This window comes from Dipodomys merriami, unplaced genomic scaffold (genome assembly GCF_024711535.1).
Source record: "Dipodomys merriami isolate MVZ:Mamm:240054 unplaced genomic scaffold, mDipMer1.0.p SCAF_49, whole genome shotgun sequence".
Taxonomy (NCBI): Eukaryota; Metazoa; Chordata; class Mammalia; order Rodentia; family Heteromyidae; genus Dipodomys; species Dipodomys merriami.
Window position 1 is genome coordinate 370,452 of NW_027206057.1, and position 24,230 is coordinate 394,681.

General features: G+C 34.2%; 1 long non-coding RNA gene across 2 annotated transcripts in view; it reads right to left on the reverse strand.

The window, feature by feature from the left end:
- Nucleotides 1-24,230, reverse strand: part of LOC138809287 (uncharacterized) — a 52,454-nt gene that overhangs the window by 23,818 nt on the left and 4,406 nt on the right. The window contains exons 2-3 of one of the 2 annotated variants that reach the window (XR_011366771.1): nt 15,275-15,339; nt 7,799-7,997 (exon numbers count right to left, since the gene is read on the reverse strand). This is a non-coding gene — a long non-coding RNA (uncharacterized lncRNA). The remainder of the gene's footprint in view (nt 1-7,798; nt 7,998-15,274; nt 15,340-24,230) is intronic. The other variant, XR_011366772.1, reaches the window with a different exon arrangement.

Genomic DNA, 24,230 nt, shown 5'->3' on the forward strand with positions numbered 1-24,230 from the left:
CCCTAAAGACAAACAACTATCAACCAAGAATACTGTACCCAGCTAAACTCTCCTTTATAACAGAAGGTCAAATAAAAACCTTCCATAGTAACAAACAAACAAAAAACTGAAATAATATACTTCCACCAAACCAGCAGTACAAAAGATACTTAAAGATGTCCTACACATAGAAAACCAACAAGACCACATCAAAGACCAAGAAACTGCACCCAAACTGAGAATCCAAGAACCATAGGAAGAACCCAGCTGTTGCAGCCCCCCAAAAGGGGTATAAAATGGCAGGAACTAGCAAACACTTCTCAGTCCTAACTCTCAACATTAATAAACTTAACTCTCCAATTAAGTGACATAGATTGTCTAGTTGGATTAAAAAGCAAGATCCTTCTATCTGCTGCTTTCAAGAGTCACACCTTGCCCATAAAACCAAACATATTCTGAAAGTGTAAGGCTGGAATAAAATCTACCAAGCAAACGACCCGCATACACAGGTGGGAGTTGCAATTTTAATATCAGATAAAATAGACTTCAAGTTACAGTTAGTAAGAAGAGATAAAGAAGACCCTACATACCAATTAATGGATCTCACCTTCAGAAGGATATTACAATTCTAAGTATCTATTCACCAAACAACGGAGCACACAAATTTATCTAAGAAACACTACTTTCCCTCAAATCTCACATAGATCCAAAGGCATTAGTTGTTGGGGACGTTCACACACAATATCCCCTCTAGATAGACCAACTGGGCAAAAACTCAACAGAGAAACCGCATATCTAAACAACTGCATAGATCAACTAGATTTAACAGACATCTACAGAATATTTCACCCAGCAGCATCAGAATATACGTTTTTCTCAGCAACACATGGAACATTTTCCAAAATAGACCACATTTTAGGTCACAAACAAACTTGTCCAAATTCAGAAACATTGAAGTTATACCTTGCATTCTCTCAGACCACAAGGGAATACAATTAGAACTCAACACCAAAAGCCACCAAAGAAAGTCCTGTAACACATGGAGGCTGAACAACACACTGTTGAATCACCAGTGAATCATGGAAGAGATTAGAAAGGAAATTCAAATGTTCATGATATTCAACAAAAATGAACACACAAATTACCAGCTTCTCTGGGACACAGCAAAGGCAGTACTCAGAGGCAAGTTTATAGCTCTGAGTTCCTACATCAACAAATTGGAGAGATCTGAAACCAACAATTTAATGAGACATCTGAGCCTCTTTGAAAAAGAGCAGCAAGATAAACCCCAATCCAGTAGAGGGAAAGAAATAATTAAAATTAAATCAGAATTAAATAAATTAGAATCCAAGAAAAACTTAGAAAGAATCAATAAAACCAAGAGTTGGTTATTCGAAAAAAATAAACAAAATTGACAGACCCTTAGCAAATCTTATCAGAAAAAGAAGAGAACACACTCAAATAAATGAACTCAGAGATGAGAATGGAAACATCACCACAGAAACAACCAAGATTCAGAACATTATAAGGGAATATTTCTCAAACCTTCATACTAGTAAGTTTGAGAACCTGGAAGAAAGGGATGATTTCCTAGCAAATATTGACATGCCAAAACTAAACCAAGATGAGTTAAACCACCTTAACAGGCCCATATCAAGCACTGAAATAGAAACAGCAATAAGAGACCTAGCATCTATGAAAAGCCCATACCAGATGATTTTACAGTGGAATTCTACAATGCCTTCATAGCAGAGCTCATACCAATACTCTTCCAACTCTTCAATGAAATTGAAAGAGAAAGTTCACTATCGAACTCATTCTATGAAGCCATCATAACCCTCATCCCAAAACTAGGCAGGGACTTATCAAAGAAAGAGAACTATAGACCCATTTCTTTGATGAACATTGATGCAAAACCTCTCAACAAAATTGTGGCCAATCAATTTCAACAATTCATCCAAAGAATCATAAACCACAATCAAACAGGATTAACTTCAGGGATGCAAAGCTGGTTCAATATATGCATATCAATTAATATAATTCATCACATCAATAAGAGCAAGCCTAAGAACCACATGGTTATCTCAATAGGTGCAGAAAAAGCATTTGACAAGATCCAACCCCCCTTTATGATGAAGGTTCTGGAAAAATTAGGAATCGATGGAACATTTCTCAATACAATAAAGGCTGTATATGACAAACCTACAGCCAGCATTATACTTAATGGTGAAAAACTAAAGCCATTTCTTCTAAACTCAGGAATGAGACAAGGATGTCCACTCTTTCCACTTCTCTTCAATTTAGTATAGAATGCTTAGCTACAGCAATAAGACAAGATGTAAACAGAAAGGGTATCAAAATAAGGAAAGTTGAAGTAAAACTCTCCCTCTTTGCAGATGACATGATCTTGTATTTAAAGAACCCCACTGACGCTACTCCCAAATTACTCGAACTGATTCAAAACTTTGGCAAAGTAGCAGGGTATAAAATTAGCCCTCAAAAATCAATGGTCTTGTACATGTCATTGTACTCATTACCTTGCTCATGTAATTGTATGGTATTTTCACAATTAAAAAAAAATGGCTTTCTTGTATGCCAACAATGAGAACAGCACGGCTGAAATCAGGAGACTCCATTCGTAATAGCCCCACAAAAATTAAAATACCTAGGAATTAACTTAACCAAAGAAGTGAAGGACCTCTGCGATGAAAACTTTAAAAACTTGAAAAAGGAAATCAAAACAGAACTTAGAAAGTGGCAAAAACTCCCATGCTCCTAGATTGGAAAGATCAACATCCTGAAAATGGCAATACTTCCCAAGCCTATCTACAAATTCAATGCAATACTTATCAATATTCCAACCTCATTCTTCAAGGAAATAGAAGAGGCAATCCAAAAATTCATATGGAACAATAAAAGACCCCGAATAGCAAAAACGATCCTCAACAGAAAGAACAGTGCTGAAGGAATATCAATACCAAATTTTAAACTCTACTACAAAGCCATAATAATCAAAACAGCTTAGTACTGGCACAAGAACAGACCTCAGGAACAATGGAATGGAACTGAAAACCCAGAAATGAACCTACAGACCTATAGCCATCTAATCTTGGATAAGGGAGCTAAAAAAAAATAGAATGGAAGAAAGACAGCCTCTTCAGTAAATGGTGCTGGCAAAATTGGTTAACTACTTGTAGAAAACTAAAGCTAGATCCTTATGTATCACCCTGCACCAGAATCAACTCCAAATGGATCAAAGACCTCGGAGTCAAAGTAGACACTCTGAAAATATTACAAGATGAAATAGGAGAAACCCTAGGTCTCCTTGGCACAGGCCAAAATTTTCTTAATAAAGACCCAGAAACATAACAAATCAAAGAAAGGTTGGCAGAATGGGATTGCATGAAGTTTCAGAGCTTCTGTATGACAAAGGACATAGCTAGCAAGATCAATAGAAAGCCCATAGATTGGGAGAAGATCTTCACTAGCCATATAACAGACAAGGGTCTCAGATCTAAAATATATCTGGAACTCAAAAAATTAAATCCCCCAACAACAAATCCTCAAAGAACAACTGCCCAACAAATAGGTGGGCTAAAGACTTAAGGAGAAACTTCTCTGAAGAGGAAAGAAGGATGGCCAATAGACACATGAAGAAATGCTCAACTTCCTTAGCCATAAAAGAAATGCAAATCAAAACAACATTGAGATACAACCTCACCCCAGTTAGAATGGCTATAATCAAGAATTCTAATAACAACAGATGCTGGAGGGGATATGGACAGAAAGGAACCCTACTGCATTGTTGGTAGGAGTGTAAACATATTCAGCCACTTTGGAAAGCAGTATGGAGGTTACTCAAAAGACTCCACATATTACTCCCCTATGACCCAGCAATCCTGCTTTTGGGCATTTCCCTGAATGATCACAAACAAGGCTATGTTAAAGCTACCAGCACAACTATGTTTATTGAAACATTATTTACCATAGCTAAGATATGGAACCAACCCATATGCCCCTCAGTAGATGAATGGATCAAGAAAGTGTGGTATATATACACAGTGGAATTCTATGCCTCCATCAGAAAGAATGACCTTGCCTCATTTGTTAGGAAATGGAAAGATTTGGAACAAAATTGTAGTAGGTGAAGTAAGCCAGGTGCAAAGAAACATAGGTCTTATTGTTTCCCTTATTTGAAATCACTAGTATATGTCTGAGACATGCAGAAAAGTTCAGATAAGACGATGTTAGGGGAAATGAACCTCAAGATAAGGACATAAGTAATTTTTTTCTTTCTTCCTATTGTTTCTAACATATTTATAAGGTACCATATGATTTTTTTTTTGTAGCTTTGTATGTCCCTCCCCCACAGTATATCCCCTGTTTTCACTGTATTTGATGTTTGTATAATTTGGGGTGGGGAAGGAAAAAAACAAATTGTTTAAATAGGGATACAGTTTGACCCATTGCAACATGAGATGTACAAGATGCTATGTCAAAAAACAAACTTTCCAATTTAGGAGGGGTTGGGGGCAGTGTAGTTGTGTAGATGGGAGGGAAGGGATGGTAAAGGAAAAGCAAAGGAAGAGTCAACAATGCTTGGTAAGGTATGTACTCATTATCTTGCTTATGTAATTATAATCCCTCTATACAATATTTTCACAATAAAAATTTATTAAAAAAAGAGATATAGGCCAATTATATCCAACATATCTATTGTAGGCAAAATAAATGTGCAAAAGCTCCTTTTATGTATATCATAGTGTTGTTTATGAACTATGACCTCAATATACTAATTTGAGCAAACAGACTTTATTTCTAGATAAAATGACTCTACTGCTATACCGTTTGATCATTGCCTGAAAATAATAACAATAATATCATAGGGAACATTAATCTATGTTAATTATGGTCTCAAATTATCACTATTATTATTATTTCTTTGATAGTCACCAATAACCTAATATGGGTCCTTATACCATCTTCATTTTTACAGATGAGAGAATCCCTCAGTAATGAATCGTTATATCATTTTCCAATGGTGCAGCGTTAGGACTCCTGCCCAGGCATTCTGTCCAAACTTTGCTTTTCAAATTACTGGCTGTGGGACTCTTTGATTTCATTACAGTGTTTCCTTTGATCTGAACTTCTGGGTTGCTTGACACTGAGTAGGAAAAAATGTCTGAATGAATAAAACAATTTTCTACTGAATTGTTAGTGTCTGTGTTTTAACAAGGTAAATAGACTTCAGGTTGTTCCCACATGAAATGACATTCATGAAAATGTATTATCAGGAAATTATGCTCAAGAACTATTATCATCATTTAAACTGGTGAATTTGAACTAAAAATTCTTCTGCTGGAATTCTATGCCTCTGTTGTCCTGTTTATATTCCCTTTCAACTGAGAAAATCTAACTAATAAAGTGGAAATGTAAAATAATGACTACAGACAATTTGCTTTATTATATTTTCCTTCATATCTAGAATTATTATTTCATTTCATGTCTCCTTCCCTTTACTACAACAAATCATTTTGCTTGTTTGATCAGATTCCTTGTGAGAAGGATATTTTTCTTTTCAGTTATCTGCCTGTTTCTATCAAGGTTATCAACACATTGTTCGAAGAAAAAAATAGTATTAAAATAAGAAGCAGATATTCCAGTAAGTCATTTGATGTTGGGCAAGCCATTTAATTTCTACAAGTTTCTTGAATCTGTAAATATAGGAATTAAATAACAATGTCTCTAAAATTACTCCAGTTCAAGAGTTATTTATTTATTTAATTTATTCATTTTGGGGGGCTATTACTTGGACTTGTGAGCCCTACCTTTAGCACTTTTATACGCTGCTTCTACTCTACAGAGGGGTTACAATTACATGGGCAAGATAATGAGTTCATTTCTTATCTAGCATTGTAGCCTCCTCCTTTGTTTCCCCTTCCCATCCCTTTCCATCCTCCCTGCTGCCCCCCCACCCAATCCTCTCCACACACACACACACACACACACACACACACACACACACACACACACACACACACACACACACACACACACACACCCCCCGCCCCGCACCAAAGTTGTAAAGTTCATTTTCGACTTGTACATCTCATTGTTGCAATGGGTCCACCTGTATCCCTATTTACATAATTTGTTTTTCCCCTTCCCCTCCACAAATTATACGGACATCAAATACAGTGAAAGCAGGGGTTATACTGTGGGGAAGGACATAAAAAGCAATAAATAATCTTATAATCTTATAAATGTGTCACTGCTTCTTTCTTGAGGTAGACTCCTTTCCTGCCTAGACATGTGCCTGGACCAGGATTTTTCTATTTTTTTTCTTCTTGCCATAGCAGTGATGAAAGGCGTGCCATACCTAGCTTCTTCTTCCATTGAATGATTCTTGTGGATTGTTCAGCCTGTGCTGGGCTGGAGTTCAAATGCCCACTATTTTAGCTTTTTCATTATGTAGAATTAGATATGAGCTGCTGGTACTCCATTTCTGGTTCAGGAATTTTTTGGGGGAGAGGGGAACCTGACCTCTGGGCCTGGGCGCTGTCCCTCAGCTTTTCAGCTCAAGGATAGTGGTCTACCACTTGAGCCACAGCGCCACTTCCAGCTTTTTTATGAAATCCATGAGACTCTGTTTTTGTTTTTGTTTTTATTTGATCGGTTGTGGGGCTTGAACTCTGGGCTTGGGCGCTGTCCCTGCATTCTTCAGCTCAAGGCGAGCACTCTACACTCTACCGCTTGATCCACTGCGCCACTTCCTGGTTCAGGAATTTTTGATATGCCCTTCTGATTTTGCTATTTATATTTTCCATAGAACATGATTACATCACATTATATCTCTACAACACTACAATAAAATTAAGAAAAACATTTTGCCTGTAACAGTCAATATCTGACAGAGATGAATTTTAAACTGATGTGATAGGACATTTTTAGCCTCATTGGGTGAGACTAGTGAATCAACATATTAATATATTAAATTAATCAATTTTTGTAGACAGTTCCCAATAAACATTTCTTAAGGCATATAGGATTCTTTCTGGCTTACCATTTAAACCAAGTCATCAACTCTGTACTTTACTTTTGAGTTAGGGTCTCCCTAACTTTATTCAGATTGGCTTAGAATCCTCAAGATTCCAGAGTAGCTGGGATTACAGAGTCAACTACAATGCCTGGCTAAAACAGGTTCTTTTTTTTTGTCAGTCGTGGGGCTTGAACTCTGGGCTTGGGTGCTATCCCTGCGCTCTTCAGCTCAAGGTGAGCGCTCTACCAGTGTAACCACAGCACCACTTCCAGTTTTCTAGTAGTGAATTGGAGATAAGAGTCTCACGGACTTTCTGCCAGACTGGCTTTGAACCGTGATCTGCTAGGCGTAAGCCACTGGCACCTGGTTTCTAAACAGGTTCTTAGGTCTAGTATCTATGTGGGGTGGCGGGGTGGAGCTGTAGGGGGGGTGAGAAGTTGGAGGGGTAGAGAGGGGAAGGGATGGTATGGGGAAACAAAGGAGGAAGCAACAATGTTTGATAAGAAATGTACTCACTATTTTGCCCATGTAATTATAACCCCTCTGTATGGTATTTTCACACAAAAAATGATAACTTTGCAAGTGCTGATTATGATTAGGGAAAAACACCCAGAAATTTAGTGTACCTAGATTATAGAAAAGTTTCCCATCTTTAACCAAGATCAACCAACCAACCAGACATACTACAGAGAACTTTGATTTTGGAATCCTTGGAAAAATCATTTCCAATGTTACCAATAACTTTATGTTATACTTAGTTCCTAAATATGAATGTCTTACTTCATTCCTTAGGGCCATCCTTGTATTATTCTTCCAACTCATTCCTCAGTAGCACATTTGGTCACTATCCTTCTTACAAAAATAACTTTAGCACTTGCCCCCAATAAGGATGTTATTTCCAGATGTGTTCCATAGACGATTCATTTTAGTTTTCAGGTTAAATCATAATTGACCACTCTCCAGGCATGAAGTATATTTGCTAAATAAAAACGAGAAAGCAGATAATCATGAATGTGACTACTATCAACTTGGTAGAGGATATGAAGAATTAAGATTATAGAATGCAAAAGGAAAGAAAGCTTAACTATAATGAATCATGCTAATAAAAATGATTTCTTGATCCCTTATATTTCAGAAATTAAAGAAACCAATAATATATTTTCATTTTAAAACTGAAGACGTGAAGTTTCAGCATAGATCAAAGAACTTTCCAGCCACATGAGAAACTATTTGAGTCAGAATTCAGATTTGTGTCTCTCTCCAAAATTCACATATTTTCTCAACCATACCATACCATAAAGGAGCCATTGTTTCTATTAAATCAAGCAAATTTATTGGAGCTATTTTGCAAAATTGAGATATTTCAGATAAAATTCAGATATCCAAATTCTCTATAAAACTCAGAATCTCCAGCAACAGACTCTACCATTAGTGGGTTAAAAATGACCTCTGTTTGCCTCCATTAAAATACTATTTCATATCCTATCCCTTTTAATGTGTATGAATGTCTACTGTTTGAAAACATTAAACATAATACTAGTATTAAATAGAGTGCTCAGCTGAATTTGCATGCAGGTAAAAAACATGTTCATATTAAAACACAAAAAAGATAGAAAGCCAAAGCTGTAAAATAAAGAAATACCAAATTTGCTGTAATTTACTTGTGTTCAAATTCTAGTTCATGTGAATGATAATGCATACTGTTCCAAAGACATTGCATGATTTACATGAACACCAAAGTGTGACACATAGGTATTAGTGGCTCACTTTTACATACAGATGCAACTACCCAATAAGTAAATTCTTTCCATTAAAAAACTGTAAGGCTGTGCCATATGTACATTTGTCACTCAGCTGACAGATCTGCTGAAAATAAGAGGTGCAATTTTTAAATAAACAAGTCTTAGTATTCAATTTTTTATTACATATTTCAACCTGACATATTCCATCAGATGTTCATTCTTTATTCTTTCAGCACATTATAAGCTTACCATGATTGTGGAAGATTAAATACCACTATAAGTTGAGAAACATGGTTTTGTACTCTTTCCCTAAAGGTAGCAACCTCTTAAGTATTGTCAGAAAAGTCTAGTTGTAAAAGATAATAGCACCATATAGTTTGAATTTTTGTAGTATTAATAAGCAAAGTTGCTGACAAAGAGGGCCACAGAAAAATTAATAGTAAATAGTATCCAACTGTTTACTTGTTACCTGACCAATATTTACCAATATTTACAATATAAACTACACAGTTATTATGTTATAGCATTTATTATGTCCTTATCTTAAGCAGCTTTTATGTCAGTAGGTAGCAAAGATATTATTCACAGAATCCCTTGATAAAACTTTCTTCAGCAACTGTTTCTAAGAACATTTGACCTGGAGAAAGGTAGCCTGCTTTAAAAAAATGAGTTTTTTATGTGAATGAAGAATAGGTGTTAACAAGGTAAACAAAAGAGAAATGAGCATTAGGAAGAGCAAATGACTTGTATAAACAGCAGAATTAATATCAAGGAACCGAAAGAATTTCATTATAGCTTGGCAGAGAGTAAAACTGAATGTGAGATGAGGCTGGGGACCTGGATGGAACCAGACTAAGAAGGCCTCTGTTTATCATGTTAATTCATTGGTCTGAAATAAATAGGAAGCTATTGAGTGATTTCAGTGGAACATAGGTTTATTTGTGTTAAATGCTAAGTCTGATTCCTATCTGAGGAAGTCCTATAAAGGATATAGGTAGACAACTTTTAGACCATCAAAATAACTAGATATGCTAGTTATTCTGGCTGGATATCAAATCTTAAAAACCAACATTTTTTTCCCCTAGCTTTTCTTAGCAGAAATCTGCTCCCACTTTAATTGGATTTTCTAGCTCTCCACTCACAAAGTTTTAGTCCAGGTATCATCTCAAGGTTTGAGTGGAGGGGTTTACACTTCCAAACCCACTCAAATGCTCATTAGAAGCATTCAGTTCTTCAATTCAATTCTTGGAAGAGCGCTTTGTCTCCTGGTGGCTCTTGGCCAGTGGGCTAGCTCCTTGCCAGTAAATCCTCTCTATCCATCAGTCACAATACAGCAACTGGCTTTTATCAAGGTAAGAGTGAGAGTAAGAGAAAAAACAAGTCAGTCCCTACTTCTTTTTGTAACATATAAACAAAAGTGGCATTTTATCAATTTTATCATATTCTAATTTTGTGTCCCTAATTGAGCCAGCCCACACTAAAATATAGGGGATTCTACCAATGCACAAATACCCCAAATCAGAGCATCCTGGAAAATCATAGAAACTGCCCATTCTGACTCAGAAATAATAATAGCTTGCATAGGAAAGGATGGAGAAAAGTGCATGGATTCTAGTTTTTTTCTTTCTTTATTTTATTGTTTTAAGGGATTAAAGCATCTGATGATTGAAAGTTCTGAGCTGAATTGTGTCCTTCCATCTAACACCTTGTTAAACCCTAATCCCTAGTACCTCATGATATGACTATATCTAAAGAACTATCTTTTATAGATATTATTATGTTAAAAAAAACAACTGAGTCATTAGAATGGGCCCTTATCCTGTCTAACTGGTATGGAATCCTTACAAAATGAAATTTGGACATGCAAAGAGATGTGAGGGATGTGAGCCAGACCATGTGAGGGAACTCACAGTGAGTTAAAGACTATCGGCAAGCCAAGGAAGCAGGCTCCAGTCTAACCTCTATCACTGTGATAAAGTAGATTTTTGTGTAAGCCACTCAGTCTGCGGTATTTTATTTGGACAACCCAGTAAAGTAATACAATTAATTGTCAACACTGCTGGATAAGGAAAGTGGAAATGTCAATAGTGTTGTTAGACTATTGAACAGGATGAAGAGTGAAGTCTTGTCCCCACAGAGAATAATGACAAGAAGTAATAATACGAAATATGAAGTGCAGAGAGTTTAAATAATTTGTCCTTCTAGCAAATGTAATCATTGCTCTTGAATCAAACTAAAACTTGCTGCTCATCTATTTTGTGTCAGGCATCGTAAATCTACTTCTGAATGGCCCAGTCAAGCTTAGGAGACTAATCATTAAACTTCTGAGAACTTCTGATGTTTACTATGTGATCACACATCAGTAAATCCACTGCCTGTTTGTGATTTTAAAAAAGAAGAAGATAATTGCTAATTTTTTTATTAGAAGAAGAAAATTTTCATACACATCCAGGAGTGTTCTAGTTATGGGGTTAAAATCTCAGATTTGAAACTAGACTGTTTAGAAGGGACACCAAACTTAACATAGTTGTAGCTTGAAATTTCAGAAAACCAGAACATACTCAGTGATGTTACCTATTGAGAATTTTCATAATTGCCTTGGGAATAAGTAGCTAAAAATTCCTAAGAGCAAAAAGAGCTCTTAGGAATCCTGTGAATTCCTGTGAAGTTCCTCTCATGCTAGATAAGGCAACATTTCAGCATGCCTTTCAAATCCAAGGAAGGTTTCCCTTTTTTGCAATAACTAGTATATGTCTGAGTCAAGAAGAAAAGGTCAGATAAGTGGATGTTAGGGGAATGAACCCCAAGATAAGTATTCAAATGTTTTTTTTCTTTCATGCAATTGTTTCTAACATATTTATAAGATGATTTCTGCATTGCTTTGTATGTCCCACCCCCACAGTATAACCCTTGTATTTAACTGTATTTGATGTTGGTATAATTTGTGGAGGGGAAGGTAGGAAAAGTTTCTAAGAATATGTTTCTCAGCCAGACATTGATGGCTCACACCTAAAATCCTAGCTACTCAAGAAGTTGAGATTTGAGGTTGATGGTTTGAATCCAGCCTGGCAGGAAAGTCCATGACATTACTAACTCCAATTAACCACCAAAAAGCTAGATTTGGAGCTGTGGTTCAAGTGGTAGAGCACTGTTTTTGAGCAAAATAAGCTCAAGAGCAGTGCCTAAGTCTTGAGTTAAATTCTCAGGAAAGAAAGGAAGGAAAGAAGGAAGGAAGGAAGGAAGGAAGGAAGGAAGGAAGGAAGGAAGGAAGGAAGGAAGGAAGGAAGGAAGGAAGGAAGAGAGGGAGGGAGGGAGGGTGGAAGGAAGGAAGGGAGGAAAGACTTCTCTAACTGGGAAGCGGGCCAAAGAAAGTTATAAAGAGCCAAAAATAATTTAAAATCTATACTAGTGTCAACTATTTATGTTTGATATCTATAAGACAATATTTAACACATTCAAATGATGGGATAGGATGGAAAGCAATACAGTTTTATAGAAACATGTTGTATTAAATGTTTTAATAATAGGCTCCTAGTGATTAATTGGAGTAGACTATGGTAAGGCACCAAATCTCTAGGCCTCATTTTGTTTTTGTAATAACCATGGGTGAAAGCTCAATTTCTTTGAGTGAAAGTTTGCTTATTTATAAGAAGCTCTTGATTTTGACTTATTTCTATGACTTTTGAACTCTAAGCTCTGTGACTGTGTTGGAGAGTGACAGTTTTCTAGGTCAGCTGTGACAACATTCCCTGGAGTAAGAAGATATATTCCCTAGCAGAAGAAATTCTCTGTTGCTTCCTGGACAGAGAATCCAAAACTCAATTTCATATTTAAAGAGGCCCAAGGAAGTGTACTTCTCCCATGTGGTTTTGGTTATAAGGAAATGTAAAGTACAACTCTGACTCAACTTGTGGGTGGTCAAATTAGGGGGAAAGTAAACAAAAGTAATGTTAGGTCCTGGCAATTTTGTATTTGTAGAAGCTGCTTAAGGAAAGATATACAAATGCTCAAATCAAGTAAAAAAAACAAAGTAAATGTTTTTTTTGTTAGCTCCAGCTATATACATATATGCTTTGTAACATAAAGCCAAAATGTCAATCTTTGATGATTTCATTATTCTCTTTCCTCCCACACACAGATATTCACACAGAACCCACAATAGAATGTTCCTTACGTCTTTAATTGCATTTAAGTAAGCTACATGCAAACCAAAATTAAACTTTACAATATTTCCTGGCTGCAATTTTCATATATAAACTTATAAAATATTGAAAATGAATAGAATTTTAATACTGAAGAATATGGTAGAGATCACCACATTTTGAAGTTGAAGCTTGTATAAAGGACATGCCATTGAAAAAATTTTAAATGTGGAAATTTACCCATTGAATTAATCAGTTATAGATTATTTACCTTAAATCAAAAAAGGATAATGATGACAGTTTAGTTTTACACAGAATCATTTCATTATCTAAAATCATACAAAATTTTTTGAGCATCTAGGGACAAGACACAGATTAACAATCAATTTACTGCTATTTAACAAACAAAAAAATATTTAAAAAGTATCTCTTCTAGATATGTGAATTTCTTCACATAATTTGCATTCATCTCATAGATGAATATATATTTATCTGCCTATAATTTTGTCAGTTAATTGAAGGAATTTGTGAAAGAAAATAATCAGTATAATTTGTAATCATATATTAATATCCACACATGGCAGTACTGAGGTACTGAGGTACATCTTTTTTTTATTGTGAAAATACTGTACAGAGGAGTTACAATTATATGGGCAAGATAATGAGTACATTTCTTATCAAGCATTGTTGCCTCCTACTTTGTATGAGGTACAACTTCTATGGATGAATCTCTTTCACAATAGAGAAATAAGAGGGTTTTTTTATGGTTGTTTTGTTTTCTTTTCTTTCTCTTTTTTTCTTTTAGTATACTGTTTGCAGTTATTTCTTTTGTGTTTCCTTTTTTTCTCCTCTGGTTTACTCCTATGGCCACTGTCTCTGATTTTGTCTTGTTTATCAGTTTATCCAGTTTGGGAAAGGTAAGGGGAATCACAGAAATGATGGGACAAAGTATGAACCAATGCAACAACAATACTCACTAGACACCATGTTGGAAATGAACTCTACAATTTGGCTGGCTGGGGGAGGTGGGGAATAGAGGGAGGGAAGCAGGTGAAAACAAGGGGGGAATACTGTTAGAAAATAAGTGTAGTCATTACCTTCCTTATGTAACTGTAACCCTTCTCTACCTTTACAATAAGATAAATTTAAAAAATCTCTTTCATTATTAGAGACATCTGCAAAAAGAAAAACACACATTGATGTCTTAAAAGAGATAGATACACAATCATCTTAAACATTTGCATCTAAAATTTACTCATTTTTCTTGATCATTTGTGCTTTGTATATATAACATAACTATATTTATATGTGTATTTAGGCGAGGACTAAAGCTAAAAGAATTACTGTAACAACACTCAAACAACAACCTAGGCCCAGATGTGGTTCTTTCTGTGTTAAGTTCAAATGTTTACTCTTACTTCACAGTTGAGAAATTTAACAAGCTGTAATAGTTTAACCTATAATACTTATTAATCTGGGAAGAATTCATCAATGTTAGCCCTCTGAAGTAATTATTCTATAACATTTTTACTTAAATACCTTTCTATAAAGGAAAATGTGATTTCTACATAATTACAAAGAAATTTCTCTGAAGTTAAGCATGTATGATATTTTGAAAGAGGATTCTTTAATCAGTTAATTGATTCTTTTTCTCAATCAAGCAGCACAAAAGTAGAGCCTAAGTAAGTTTTCAAAAACACATTTTATGATAAAGAGGTCTCAACATGTAGTTAGAATATAAATTACTATCAAAGTAACTATTACAATGTTCTTTTTCAAACAAAATTTTAGTTTGTGATTGCTGGAGTGATAACTTTTTAGTAAAACAATTTAAACTGAATAATAAACTCTTTCAAACTAAATAATAAACACTTTTAAACAAAGGCTCTAAATAGTCTTTAGCCATAAATAACTCAAGAGTAAAAAATAAAGTTTTGTTAATTTTTGAATAGTTATGTTTTTCTTGCCTTCAAGTAAGCAGATAAAATGTGGAATGAATAGATTCATTTTTCCACGTATATAGTCCATTTTTGTTTAACAAAGAATCATGAAGTTTTACAGATTTAAAGACAATGAATCAAACCCCAAATCCTATAATGAGAAGTTTAATTTTACTTTTAAAAACTCTATTATTACACAAAAATTCTCTATTCTGGAAATAAAGAAAAAAACCTTCCTCTAGCTGCTGGATAAATGCACAAGTTTTATTTCATTTGCATTAATTTCCATTGATACACAAAATACACAGAATTATCCTAGAGATTTTTTAGCTATCAGAAAGCATGCATTTATTTCACTCACAATTATTTAATAATTGTCCATGACCTGCTTTATAAATATATTATAAAATGGGGATAGAAAACAACACTTACCTCTTGTGCCAGAAAAGCATAAGTCAACACAATCTATTTGAAGCCATGGAAATGGTTAAGATGATCTAGGAAGAAATGAAAGATTGAAAATTAAAGAAGGCTACAGACAAACCCAGGTGACAATAGAATTAAATATCCTAGTAGAAGATCCCACAAAGGACTGGGAAGGAGGGGCCATAGAAGAATAATAGGAGATTGGTGTCACAGAAAGGAGGGGACAAGAAACATTCATGAGGCATTTTGGCTAGATTAAACAAAGATGTGTTTTACTTTTCTCCTTTGTGTAACAAGAGTGATGTTTAGTAAATAATTCTCAATTTGCATTACTTTACTGGAAATTATTTTGCCTTGCATTATACCCCATTCCTACACTTTAGTTCCAGAGAATTAGGGGAGATGTCAATTCAGAGTATCAGAGAAAAATATAAGGGTATAGTCAAGTACTTCCTGCCTTAGGAACTGTGGAAATACACAGGATGGATAACTGGTGAATGAGTTATGTGGATTCATGCCTCCCATCTTTGGACATTGGCCTGGAATTTGACGAATGTGTTAGATAACTTGAGGAGAATGCCAAAAGAATGAAGTTTTTGGAGAAGTAACCAACCTACAAGATGATTTGTTGCCAACAAAGAGTGTTTTACCATTATAGACATGGTGCAGTTGAAAAAGGGAAAACTTGTGTTCTCATTTTATAAGACCAAGGATACAAAATATAGAACCAACAGATTTGTCATGGAGCCTAGCCACAGGTGACACAAACTGAGATGTACAACCTTAGTAATAAAACAAGGTAGGAGGGGATGACAAAAAGTTATTCAAGTCTGGGCAAACTAAAAATAAATAGGCTACTGTAATCAGATGACATCAGCTATCCCAGACAACAGGACTCAAGCAGGGAAGCTCACTCATTTCAAAGGAATATTCCAGCACACACCCAAACTCCATCAAAAAGAGGGGCTCCCCTTATTCAGTCACCACAGGTCATAAATGTCTCTTCCTACTACCTAAAGTAATTGCACAAAAGGCAGGGGAGAAGATGAGAAATCCAAAAGTTTCAGTGTTTTATTCAACATAATTAAATCTCTTTTAAAAATTTTACTGTAAAGGTGATGTACAGAGAGGTTACAGTTACATAAGTCAGGCAATGAGTACATTTCCTTTTGAACAGTGTCATCCCTTCAGTCATTCTCTCCCTTACCCATTCCAACTCCCCTTGCACTCAAGTTGCATAGTTCATTTCCAACATAGTATCTAGTTGGTTTCACTACTGAATTGATTTGTCCTTTGTCCCACCATTTCTGTGCTTCCTTTTCCTCTCCCCAAGTAAGATAAACTTATATACAAGACAAAGGGTACAGAAATAAAAAAACAGCAATAGAAGGGAATAAACCAAAGAAAAAAGGAAAGAAAAAAATAAAAGGAAAAGGAACTGCAAAACATAGAATAATAAAAATCTTACTTCCATTTCTTGGAGTTCATTTTGGTAAGCATCATTTTATATGTTCTTATATACATAGTTATTGAGCCCTTGTGATCCTGTCCTATGAATCTTATTTATTATCTATTCAGTTAATAAATAATCCTATATAATGAGCTTTTAGAAAAGTTTACTTGAGGAATATGTAAAACAATTAGTTAAATTCAGGTATTTTCCTCTCTCCCTCTCTCTATCTTCTTTCCTTCCTTCCTCCCAGTATATGCTATGTGAATGTGATCATATAAAATGATGCTTATTGAAATGAATGCCAAGAAATGGAAGCAAGTTTTTTTATTGTACTGTTTTTAATTGTAACGATTGTATTAAATCTAAGGAAGCCTTTCAAGTTATCTACTCTTCAGTTTTACATCAAATTGATCTATATTCATTTCACCTTAGTATCTATTCCATCAGTTCTAGCTGGATGCAATTATAAGGAAGATCACAATAGCTAAATATAATGTGAGTAAATTTTCTACCACCCAATGAGGCACTTCTTGTTTTTGTTTCTTATTCTTGATACAATTTAATTTGCAAGTTGGGTGAGTAAATGAAGCCAGATATCTATATCATCCTGCCTGTGATCAAACATCCACTTATGTTTTGTTGACTAATCATTGATTAGTAACTGATTAATTTTGCCAAGACATACTCTAATCTAGAGAAATACATTCACAGCCACTGGCAACTTAGTACATGTGGTTATTGTGGATTTGATAACTACTTCAAGATAAAAACCTGGAAGGCATAGTGTACAAACAAATGATGGAGAGGTATTGTAAGATACTCCTAGGAAAAGAAAATACAGTGGAACATGGAAAACAGAGTATACAGTAGAGGCATCAGCATTTGCATAGGTAGAAGCTTCAAAATATAAAGGATTCTTAAGCACAAGAGAACAAATAGATAATATAATTAGCATTTATTTTTACTATTTATATTGCTGGTGGTCAAACTCCAAGCCTCTCTAGGTGCTAGGTGCTACCTAGGTGCTCTACCTAAGAAGTTATACTCCCAGCCTACTTTTATTTTAAATGCATGACAATTTTAATCATGGGCCTTGCCATTAACCTCAAGATGTTTACTAATTGTTTTACCAATGAAAAACCTAACATCTCAAGGTTATTGTGCCATTGAAGGAAAGAATTCAAGTCAAGGAGTAGAATCCAAGGTGGTCCAGAATAAGCAAGCACAAAATCTAAAAATAAAAAATGGCTAGCAACTTCCAATATTACAAACATTTCCACTCATATAATCCAACATTATCTCTTCAGCTCTATTTTTTGTTAATATTTGTACTTGCTAGCATGTGCTTAATATCCATAGTTAGTGTCTTTGAAATGTTTATAGTAAAAATGAATTTGCTTGAAATGAAAATAGGATGTAACCTATAAAGTTTCTTACATTCTAGATTTTTCAGGACGAACAGGATAATTTAAATGTAATAAGCAACATCAATTAATAATAGCTTGGAAAACATTCAGTTGTGCTTGAGTATCTGACAATTCTATTAATCATAGTAGCAGTCGTATTTCAGTAGACATACCTGAGAAAAACAACACATTTTTGCGATTGTAAAATGAGATGATTTTGCACTCACACTTTAAGAAAAAGAATTTTTATTGGCACAAAATGGGCATTTAATGTGAAATATATTTGGAGAAAATCCCAAACAATTATTTGATAAAGAGAAGATCTACTCCAAGAAATGAAGGAATGCAGAATTACAAAATATTTGGTATGAGAGCTTGTCTCAACATACACATCAGCATTTATGAAAATTGTCTTTTGAAGTTATAAATATATTTTCTATTTGGTTATTCTCAAAGAATCTGATTCTTTTTGGATATCATCAATTTTGTCTTTCTTTTATTTTATAGGTAATAGAAAAGTTTATTAGAGCTAGGCACTGGTGGCTTATATCTATACTCCTAGATACTCAGGAATCTGAGATGCCACATGATATCTTATCTCCAATAAACTACTAAAGCCAGAAGTGGCTCTGTGGACCAAGTGGTAGAGCACTAAACTTAAGTAAAATGAAGCTCAGGGATAGTGTCCAGGCCTGATTTCAAGGCCCAGCACCAGAAGGGTAAAAAAGTTTATTAGGAAAGAAATATGACAGAGAAAAGGAGTACCTGGCATAGATTTGCCATTAGTTTTATATCTACACCTGACAATTTCATATTTTAACACATTACAGTTAGTTTTTTTCTCGTTGTCTTCCTTTTGCTAGTTTACATTCATTTCCTTTATGAAACACAACTGACTATATCAATCATGATATGGATATTTTTTCAGTTCTATCTAAATATTAACAATTTGAGACATAGGACTGATTATATTACTAATTTCATTTTAAATTATTAAGCCTAAAAGTAGATTTCTTTATTCATAGTAGAGGAATTCCCTATCCATGTTCACCTTAAATGAAGCCAATATTTTTAATTCTAAATAATGGTTTGTTATTTATTATTATTATTATTTATTATCAGGAAAATGAAGTCTCTTAGAGATTTTCTAGATCTTTGCATTGTACTGTGAGTACAACAGCTTCCACTCTGCTCTCTGCACTAACTTACATGCATCTACTAGAATCCATTCTGACCCAATTTAAAGTGCATTTATATTCTGCCTCTGCTCTTGGAGCCACATGCCACTATTTCTTAAGGGCATATCTTCCTATCTAGATCTTTCTATTTGATTTTCCTATCTAGATGTTGTTTTTGCTGTTTACAAAGATCCTGTACAGTGAGTGCTTTGCCTCATAAAAACCTCAGTCAACTTTCTGAACAACTGATATTGATTGGTAATGGAATCATCTGAGATTTATACTCTCAGGTTTTACCCAGCTCACTTTCCCCCATATTTTATGGCTAGATAAATGGGATATCCATTGCTTTTTACCACTATTGTAGACTTACTAACTATCCTGGTCCTTCTACATACAATTTTTTAAAAGCTTCCATCACAAAACACAACTCATAACCATTTGCTATGAAATGGTAAAGAGAAAAAACATGAAATCAATTCATTTAATTATGTATATATACATTTTATCAAAAGAGTGAGTAAAGCAATTGAGTCATCAACAATTAAAAATATATATACAATATTTCATTTCTGTTCCAAGTGTTATGCCTACCATAATAACAATAGAAACACACCTATTTTTAATTTTTTAATATTGGTGTTTAGGAGATTCTGTCACAAAAACAATGTATTAAATATAATTCTCTTAAAACTTTAGCTACTAAACTCATGGAGAAAGGTATCAGACATAAAATCTGAAATACAGCTGTGTTATTTCAAATGAAAAAATGTCTACTGTGTGAGACACTGAGTCAAGGGTTTAGTTTGCAGCATAAGGAAAATATTTGTGAGTGTTGCTGGAAAAGCTGACAGCCCAGCATGTTCAGCTTCTTTTTTAGATAGAGAAACATGGGGAGGAGAGCAAGTGCTAATCTAGCTAGAAAAACAAATGTAACTTCTGTAACCAAGTGAGCAGTATCCGTGAGGATTTCTGTTTGATCATAAGTAACCCTCTTTTGTTCTTTCTTGTTTTAGAAAGGTATAGTTACGAACCTTCAGAATGTTAAAACAAATCTCTGATCTCAAATTCAAAGAATAGGTGTTTTTGGAAAAGAAGACAGTGCAAGCATTTGTATTGCTTAATACAGATTATTACCTAAAAGAGATTACAGACTTAACATCAAGGGTGTTCACTAGCTATTGGTGACTTCCACCCTCATAAATAATTCACATCATTGTTGTGTAGACCTAGGCAAATTGTAGACTAGGTAAAGTGAAGTCTGTTAAAGGTTATAAAGACAATACTTGAAAATCCTTTGAAAATCTGGAGTTTTCATTGAAGTTAGCCCTCCAAACTGATCTTTTTCTAGTGAACTAATATTAAAAGTCAGAGCATATAGGAATGAATGTTAAAATAGCAAGAGGTATGCATGTTTTACTTAGTTTGAAAGAAACACAATCTAAATTAAAGCTACTAACAAGAAATCAGTTTTCTGTTAGTCAGAAAATCCATTTTACTAAGTTTAAGAGAGATCCACTTGTTTAGTTTTGAATTTATGGTATTGTATGAGTACATATTGATCTATGTGATAGATGACAGACAAATAAATAACTCAGATATTATGCACATTAATGGAGTTGAAATAAAACTAGAAAATCAGTCAAAAATCTGTTTCTGTACTCTCATACACTAGCTACATAGTTCTAAATAAAGCACAAAACCTCTATTTCTGTGTTAAAGCTCTTTGAAAACATTAAAATATAATAGCATGACAAATAGGTCATAGAAAGGGCAGACCCGATGCTTCCAGAAATCCAAGTGTTTTCCAGAATTAGTCCACAAGTGTATACTGACATAGACACTTAAATGACATGATCTTGCCTCAAAGAATTCTCCTACAAGTGGAGACAAATGTAGAGGTCTGAGATAGATGATTGATAAAATTACTTTCTATTTTAGCAGTCTATGAAAATATGAGACCAAACTAATGTTTTAACAGGACTTTAGAAATCATTGAACAGGACTTCAAAATCAGAAAATTAAGAGAGAAGTGTAGCAAACACAGAGTTAATACAAGGAAAATGAGCTAATGAACTCCAGGGAGGCAACCATATTGCAATATAAAACATTTTCTTGGCAACTACAGTAGGCATTGATTTAATAATGCAATAAATGAAGTAATAGAAAACGAAAGCCAGTCTCAGTCAAACCTGCTAGAAAGCTGTTGAACATGACCTCCTTTAAAAAAGCCATTTGTATGAGTAAATAAGCACTAAGATGAACAAACTCAACATAATTCAGAGATCTGTACATTTCTCTTGTGAATTTTAAGAATGAATTGCAATGATTGCTAAGGGTGATTGGGGTTCCAACAGTTTGATAAAAACTAATGTAATATTAAAAAGCTTACTGACCAGTTTTGATTATTGTAATCAATTAGATCCATTGTCATGCGATCCACTGTTAACTGAACCTAAGGATCATGTTCAGAATTACCCATGTCTATTAGATGTGTTCTAGAGAAGTTTATAAGTCAGTGCATTTGAAACTATAGGAGAAAGCAAAGCAGAAAAAAAATGAAAAGGAAAAATAGTCTTTAATGATTGAATTGGAACTGGTTAAATCCTCAAGCATTACCAACATAAAACAGTTAAATCTTCCTTAAAATAGCCACTTTTAAAATTAAGAAATAGGTGAGTTAAAGCAATGAAGAACTCAAAGAGTACTAACCCATCAACTTACCCACTCTATGCTTCTCTAATGAAAAATGCAATTATGTTCTAGAGTAAAAAAAAGTAAAACACCTCTTTACTACACTTTTACCAGTAGGTAAATAGGCTACAAATCTAGAAACATATAAAGTATATTTTTCCTTATTTTCTTCTCATAGGTTAAAAAATAGTTTTGTGAAATACGACATCAAAAGTTTAATTGCTTTACAATACTATATATTCAGAATACTGAATTTGATTAGATTCTGTTTCTAGTGTGGAAAATTTATTACATTAGTTGTTGTATGTATAGACTAATTATGCTACTAATTTTTCCTTACATTGACTTATTTCACAATTAATTTATAGAGTAATTAAAATGTCATGTATTTTAGTCAAGAAGACTAGTAATACAGATATATAAAAACACAGCTGTGATGATATAGAACAATCATTAACTCATCTGCACATGAAATTGTGAAGTGATTATTAGAAAAGCAAATATGTTCAGTGTCTACATGTTAAGGAAAAGAGTTTTTTTTACAAGATTTTTTAATTAGGAAAAAAAGGACAAGAGAGGGGAAAAAAAGAAGGAAGGGAGGGAGGAAGGGAATTTTTGCCAAATAATACATGAGACAGACTTTTTTGTTACAAGAAAAATATTTGCAAATTATTCAGTATTTGTTACAATATTTTTGCACATAGAAGATTGTGAATAATGACTTGAATTTCCTTTAATTAAAAAGTCTAACTAAAATGGTTTTACTCTACAGTAAGGTATAAGAAAATGGGTACAACAAAAGGACAACTGGAGAAGCTTCTAGAAAATATGGCTGTTCAACAGAATATACAGAATTTGGAAATGTATGAATGTCAACTAAACAATAAATAATTTTCCATATAAATAATTTTTTTAAAAAAGAAAATGGGTCTAGTATATGTATGAGTCAAGCAGAAAAGGTCAGATAATGTGATGTTAGGAAAATGTATTTAAATGTTTTTTTCTTTCATGCATTTGTTTCTAACGCATTTATAAGATTATTTCTTTGTTGCTTTGTATGTCCCTCCCCCACAGTATAACCCCTGCTTTCACTATATTTGATGTCGGTATAATTTGTGGAGGAGATGGGGAAAAACAAGTCGTTTAAGGATACAGGTGGACCCGTTGCAACAATGAGAAGTACAAGTTGTCATGTCGAAAACAAACTTTACAACTTTGGTGCGGGGGCGGGGGGGGGGGGAAGGGGAATGGAGGGGGGGGTAGAGAATTGGGTGGGGGGCAGGGGGAGGCTGGGAAGGGATGTGAAAGGTAAACAAAGGAGGAGGCTGCAATGCTTGATAAGAAATGTACTCATTGTATTGCCCATGTAATTGTAACCCCTCTGTACAGTATGTTCACAAAAAATAAAAATAAAATTTAACAAAAAGGAAAAAAAAAGAAAATGGGTACAAGAAGAAAAGTAAGAAAATGGGAAGGAGAGAAATTATGAAAGAGAAAAGATATGTTAATCTATGTTTTCCACAAAAAAGTTATCTTTTCTCTACTTATCCAATATATACCTTTCTTTAAAGGTTCTTATCTCTGAAGGTTATGTACAAGATAAAAGACTAAAGTAGAAAACAGTCTAATTTTCTTAGTTCTATGATATTAAAATATTACTTGCCTAATGAATACATCACTTGTGATTTTTTCCAAGTATATAGATGTATCCAAACAACAATAAGAGAACCTAGTGGGTAGCTCACACCTGTAATCCTAACTACTCAGGAGGCTGAGATCTGAATATTGAAGTTCAAAGCCAGCCATGAAGGAAAGTCCATGATACTCTTAACTACTCAGCAGAAGCCGAAAGTGGTGCTGTGGCTCAAGTGGTAGAGCACAAAGAGGCTCAGGGATAGTGCCTAGGCCCTGAGTTCAAGTCCCAGGATTGCAAAAATAAACTACAAAATAATTTGTTTTTATAAATATAGGATTAAATTGATCATGAGATATTAGTTCAAAAACTGAATATTCTTGAGTTCTTTGTAAATTACTACAGAGCTTAATAAATGTTGTCTTGGTTGTAGCTGGTATGTTCTTTTTGCCCCTGATATTGAGCAACTACTTTGTAGCATACTGACCAAGGTACTTTAGTTAGAAAGTGACTACAAAGTTTACACTCCTCATACCTCAGTTGGGCTAGTGTTCAAAATAGATACTTTTGTTCAAAATTATTGAGCCATGAGTCCTGA